The sequence below is a fragment of the Otolemur garnettii genome, unplaced genomic scaffold (assembly GCF_000181295.1).
Source record: "Otolemur garnettii isolate 467f Iridium unplaced genomic scaffold, OtoGar3 scaffold00149, whole genome shotgun sequence".
NCBI lineage: Eukaryota > Metazoa > Chordata > Mammalia > Primates > Galagidae > Otolemur > Otolemur garnettii.
Genome location: NW_003852544.1, coordinates 943,175 through 949,958, shown reverse-complemented (window position 1 = coordinate 949,958; position 6,784 = coordinate 943,175).

Here is a 6,784-nt window from a genome sequence, read left to right as displayed (position 1 = left end):
ACCCGCCACCTTAGGTGTATGTGGCTGGCGCCTTAGCCGCTTGAGCCACAGGCGCTGAGCCGGTTCAGTTTTTTTTTGTTTGTTTTCTGAGACAGAGTCTCATTCTGTCACTCTTGAGTAGAGTGCCATGGCATCATCATAGCTCACATCAACCTCAAACTCTTGGTCTCAAGGAATCCTTGCCTCAGCCTCTCAAGTTGCTGGGACTATAGGCACATGCCACCATGCCCAGCTAATTTTTCTATTTTTAGTAAAGGCAAGGTCTTGCTCTTGCTCAGGCTGGTCTCAAACTCCCAAGCTCAAATAGTCTTCCTACCTTGGCCTCTCAGAGTGCTAGGATTACAGGCATGAACCACCACACTCGGACTGGTGTGTTCAATTTCTTTTTTTTCTTTATTTTTTTTGAGACAGAGCCTCAAGCTGTCGCCCTGCGTAGAATGCCATGGCATCACAGCTCACGGGAACCTCAAACTCCTAGTCTCAAGCGATTCTCCTGCCTCTGCCTCCCAAGTAGCTGGGATTACAGGCACCTGCCACAATGCCCATCGATTTTTTGGTTGCAGCTGTCATTATTGTTTGGTGGGCTGGGTTGGAGTCTAACCTACCAGCTCAGGTGTATGTGGCTGGCGCCTTAGCCGCTTAAGCCGCAGGCACCGAGCCTTCAATTTCTTTTTTAAATGTTACACATTCTGGGCTCGGCGCCTGTGGCTCAAGCAGCTAAGGCACCAGCCACATACACCTAAAGTGGTAGGTTCAAATCCAGCCCGGGCCCACCAAACAACAGTGACGGCTGCAACCAAAAAATAGCCAGGCATTGTGGCGGGTGCCTGTGGTCTCAGCTACTTAGGAGGCTGAGGCAGGAGACTCCCTGGAGCCCAGGAGTTGGAGGTTGCTGTGAGTTGTGATGCCACGGTACTCTACCCAGGGGGACAGCTTGAGGCTCTGTCCCCAAAAAAAAAAAAAAATGTTACACATTCTGATAGGTGGGTAATGCTGTTTCACTGTGGTTTTAACTTGCATTTCCCTAATGACTAATGTTGAAGATCTTTTCATGTGCTTATTGACTATCTGTGTATCTTCTTTGGTAAAGTGTCTGTTCAAATCTTTTGGCCCCTTTAAAAAATATTAGGTTATGTGTCTTAAGTTCTAAGAATTCTTGATATATTCTGGATATATGATTTACAAATATCTTTTCTCAGTCTGTGGCTAACCATTTCATCAATAGTATCTTTATAAATGCAAATATTTTTAATTTTGAAAAGTCCGATTTGTTATTTTTTTCTGTGTTGATTTCAGCGCATCTAAGAACTCCTTGCCTAATCCAAGGTCCCAAAGCTCATTCTTAAAATTATCTTCTTTTTCCTCATGCTCTCCTCCCCTCAATTCCTAAGGCCTGACCATTCTGCCTCCTCAGTTTTTTTCTTCTTCCAATCAGATCTCTTTTTTTTTTTTTTTTTTTGAGACAGAGCCTCAAGCTGTCCCCCTGGGTAGAGTGCCGTGGCATTATAGCTCACAGCAACCTCCAACTCCTGGGCTCAAGCGAGTCTCCTGCCTCAGCCTCCCAAGTACCTGGGACCACAGGTGCCTGCCACAGCGCCCGGCTATTTTTTGGTTGCAGCCGTCATTGTTGTTTGGCGGGTCCGGGCTGGGGATTCAAACCCGCCACCTTAGGTGTACGTGGCTGGCGCCTTCCAATCAGATCTCTTTACCCCACTTTTGTCTTCTTTCTTTTTTTGCAATTTTTGGCTGGAGCTGGTTTGAACCCGCCACCTCTGACATATGAGGCTGGTCCCCTACCCCTTTGAGCCACAGGTGCCACCCCATTTGTCTCCTTTCAGATTGGAGACAAATTCTCAAATTGGCCAGGAGAGGTGGCTCACACCTGTAATCCTAGCAGTCTGGGAGGCTGAAGTGGGCAGATTGCCTGAGCTCACAGGTTCAAGACCAGCTTGAACCAGAGTGAGACCCCCATCTCTAAAAATAGCTGTGTTGTGGCGGGCACCTGTAGTCTCAGCTACCTGGGGGGCTGAGACAAGAAAATCGCTTGAGCCCAAGAGTTTGAGTTTGCTGTGAGCTGTGACACCACAGCACTCAGGGGCAACAAAGTAAGACTCTGTATCAAAAAAAAGAAAAGAAAAAATAAAAATCTCAAGTCACACTCCAGGAAGGCAGGGTATCATTCATCAAGTGTCCTAAGTACTTGTGCTCTGTACACATATATTGCATTGGGTCCTGTTGTTCCTTCGGTGGCATCACATTGTGCCCGGAAAAAGTCCAGCCTCATTGTCCAAGACCTTTGCTCACCCCATGCCTGCTGCTCCGTCTTCTCCCTAACCCTCAAATGTGCCAAGCTCATTCCTACCTTAGGGTGCTTGCACAAGGTCTCCTGCTGCCTAGAATTTACCCCCTTTTCCCACTGCTATGCTTTTCAAGCCTGGCTCCCTCTGTGGATCAGAGCTCAACCTAAAGATTACCTACCCCCTCTGAAGCCCTGCCTGACCAACTCCTCTAAAGCAGTCACCCCTCCTAAACTCCCTCACACTATCCAATCACCTTATTCTTACTGTCCCCGGGGCACTTATCCAGTCAGACTTTTTATCAGTTTTTTTTTTTTTTTTTTGCCTGGGGCTGGGTTTGAACCTACCACCTCCAGTATATGAGGCCAGCAGGCTACTCCTTTCAGCCACAGGTGCCGCCCCTTTTTTATCAGTTTTTATCTTAGCTTAGTGGTTGGCCATCCCCCAGCCTCCCTGGGCCCTGTGGATTTAGGGAACAGCAAGGATTGGGGTTCCCTGGCCCCATTTTTGCTGACCCTATCCTCTTCCAGGAGCCTTCTGTGCTTATTCTGGCCCTAGAAGATCTGCTGTCTGCTGCCTGTACCTACTTACTATGTTGGGCTATAATGTTGGTGGCCCCCAGTGAACCTGGCTTTTTGGTACTCATGCCTGTGTGAGGTCTTATTCCATAATGATTCTGCATTTGGCCATGTCGATGAAGTAGTTTTGAACAATGAAGTATTAGCAAGAATGAAGGAAGCAGAGGTTTGATCAGCAATTACACACTGGGGCTTATCCTCAATGGAACCTAACTGCCATGCAGTGAGGAAGCCCACGTTAAGCCGAGCTGGGCCAAAGAGAATCAAAGAACCTAGAATAACAGCCCATACTGGCAGCCAGCTGTGCTCCTAGCCAACAGCCAACATGGACTGCAGCCACACAGGTGAAGCCACCTTGGACATTTTCCTCCACTTGAGCCTTCAGATGATGGTAGCTATGTAAATGATGCCAGCTGACACTTCACTAATTAGAATGGTCCGGTCAATCCAGAATGAGAAATATTAATAATAAATTTTTGCTATTTCAAGCCAGCATTGTGGAGTTTTTTGTTACACAGCAGTACATAACTGATAATACCTGTGGGCATGTTATGTGTTTCTCAGGGGTCATTAGGATAACAGCACGCTTCCTCTACCCATTCAGCACCTTGCCTTCTGTGCCCAGCATTCTTGAAGGGTGGGCAGTGTGCCTAATCCCCCTGAGGCTCCCTGTCTTCTTCCAGTCTTCTCCCAGTCCAGTCCCCTGCTCCTTCACAGTGGGCAACAAGGGAAGTATATGACTTTTTTTTGTTTGTTTTTGATACAGAGTCTCAAGCTGGCGCCCTGGGTAGAGTGCTATGGTGTCATAGCTCACAGCAACCTCAAACTCTTGAGCTCAAGTGATCTTCTTGCCTCAGCCTCCCAACTAGCTGGGACTACAAGCACCCGCCACAACGCCCCGCTATTTTGTAGAGACAGGGTATTGCTCTTGCTCAGGCTGGTCTCCAACTCAGGGAATCCATCCGCCTCAGCATCCCAAGTGCTGGGATTACAGGTGTGAGCCACTGCGTCTGGCTAGTTTTCCTATTTTTAGTAGAGACAGGGCCTTACTTTTTGCTCAAGATGGTCTCAAATTCATGAGCTCAAGCCTCGGCCTTTTGGAGTGCTAGGATTACAGGCGTGAGCTACTGCGCCAGGCAGAACCTGGCAGAAAGCTCATGACTTAGTGACTCTAGGTAAGGCACTCACACCCCTCCAGGGCATCAGCTCTCTGCTGGACAAATGGTGACAATCAGGGGTGGCTCCCTGGATTTCCCAATGACTTCCTCTGGACAGCTCTGGATCATCAGCTGGCCATGTCTTGGGGGTTCCTGGATGAGACAGCAGGGTACATAGTGCCGGCTCCTCCAGCCGCTATGGTCTTAGTGTCTGTATCCATCATACAGGCTGGGATGTGTGGAACCCTTAGCCCCGAAGGCACACAGGGGCCCCTTGTAAATGTGCACCTGGGGAGGTCGAGGGAAATGATAGGACACTTCCAGGAGCCGGCTTGGTTGAATGCTTGGTTTTCCAGGTGGACTGAACAGGCGGGAATTCTTTCTGAACTCTGAAGGAGAGAGGGGGCTGCGTAGAGGGTTGGATGCGGCAGGCCGCGTCACTAGTGGCCTTCGACGGCCGCGGGTAGGCAGATTGGCAGAGGTTGGGGCCGTGGGGGCACATTTCCCAACGCGGGTGGAGTGAGGGCGGCGCTCGTCCGCAATAGGAGGACCGAGACACTGAGGCGCCGCACAGCTTCCTCCGCACCCTGCGCGGGCGGGTCCGAGGGCTCCAAGGTTGGAGGTGGGGGTGTCCCTTCTGTCCGGCCCCAGAACTCCTGGTAGGCCTGTCGCCGGGCGGGGCCGCTTTGCGAAAGACGTCCCGAGGGGAGGCCAACCCGTCTCAGGCTTGGGGCGGGCGGGGTTGCGGCCATTTCAGGGAAAGGAGACGGAGACCCAGAGTCGGAAGAAGTCTGCGGAGTGCAAGGAAAGAGGCGAGCATGGTGGAGTGTTCGCGGGTGGGTCGCCAGCCCGCGGACCCTGCCGCCCGGGCAGTGGCACCCAGACCCTACACTCCTGGCGACCCGGGGCGTCCCGGTCCCGCACCGTAGTGGGGGGCCCTGCAAAGTCCGCGGGCGGCGATGGCGTCCTCAGTCGCCAGGGGGCGGTGTCGGGCCACAGTGGACCGAGGCGCCTGATTGGGACTCTACTTGTCGCAGCTTCCCGCTGGCCTTCTGCGGGGACCCCGGAGACTGAAGCCCGGACCCCACTGGCTCAGGCCAGTGCCTTGCTTTCTTCCCAGGCACTTTCTTCACAGTGCCCTGTGATCAGGGGACACTCCGTCCCCCTGCAAACTCTTGGGCCCTGCGAAGCAGAGTCGATGTTCCCATTCCTCGTACCCCTGTTGTGAGCCCTTGCAGAATGGTTCCGTCTCCCCAAGCCTCAGTTTCCCCTTGTGTCACCTGAGAGAATGTGGTTAGGAGGACACAGGGATCCAGGCCCTGTCAGCTGGGGCGCCTCAAAGGGGAGTGTACACTTGCATGCATAGGGGCCGCTGTTATACCTAAGAGATGTCTGAACTGTGTGACCTGGGCCTGGCCCAGCCCTCTGGCCTCAGTTTCCCCATCTGACTCACTTCACTGCAAACCGCAGCTATTTATTGAGCACAGCTCCGAAGCCAATAGTGGAAAATAAGGGGGGAAACACTTGAGGGCTGGCTCCCAGGCCGCTCTCTGCCCCTCTGGCCTAGGTGTACTGCAGGCCCTGGGTCTGAGGCCAGAGCCTGTCTCCGGCCCCCACCACACCCAAGCCCTTGTTCTACAAGACATTCCCAGGCATGAGGGCATAGGCCATATTCAAGGCCACACAGCTAGGCAGGAGTCCAGCTCCAAGGTGCTGGGAGGGTCAGGGAGAGGGTGAGTGGGTCTTCTCAGCTGCCTTCCTGCTCCTGCCAACTTCTTGGCATCCGTGAGGCCAGCGGTGGCCTCCACCCAGAGGAGCCAGGTCTGTTGTAGGGACCTGGCTGGAGAGACCTGGCCGGTCTCTCCCTTTGTGCCTAGGGCACCCTAGCAGCTAAGATTCTAGTGCAGCTTCCTGCTGCCAGTCTGGAGGGTGCCAAGGATGTGAGACTGGCCTGACCACCCTAGGCCTACCCTGCCCCCACCAGCAAGCTCCGACCCCACCCACTTGCCTGATTAACTCTTACTCCACTTAGTCATTGGAATTTATGGGGCATCCTCCAGGCAGGGCCTAGCAGGCCCCACCTTGTGGGCTGACAAGAGAAATCTCCATCTAGCAAGACACTGGGGGAGCTCCTGTAGCCTGGTGACACCTGAAAGAAGATGAGTATACCAGGCAGTGGGGACTGCACGTGCAAGGGCCCAGAAGCCTGAAGATCCAAGGTTGCCTGCCAGTGGCAAGGGGAGGGATCTGGCCTTAAGACAGGGTCGGAGCTTTAGTCTGAGATGGGCAGCCAAGGAGGGCTTTAAATGAAGAGTTTATTTTCTCCTATTCTGTGATCCTGCTGTTATACAAAAGACCCCCTTTGGTAGGGTCAAGTCCCTGACCCCCGCCACCCCTCCCCCCACATTGGTATGCAATTATTTAAGGAAAAGAGGTGTGAGTCTGATGGAAACTCATGAAACCAAAGTCATCCTTCTAGGGATGGGATGGAACTCACAGGGTCTCTTTCCCTTCTCTGATCCTCAGCTTCCCTACCTGTAGAGAGGGGCGGACAATCAGACCTAGCTCACCGGGCAAGCCAATAAGGTAATGACCATGAGACAGCATTTGCCAGTGGCACCTGACTCTTTAAAAACCTACCTGACCAGCCTGAGCCAGAGCAAGACCCTGTCTCTAAAAATAGCTGGGTGTTGGCTCGGCGCCTATAGCTCAACCGGCTAAGGCGCCAGCCACGTACACCTAAGGTGGCGGG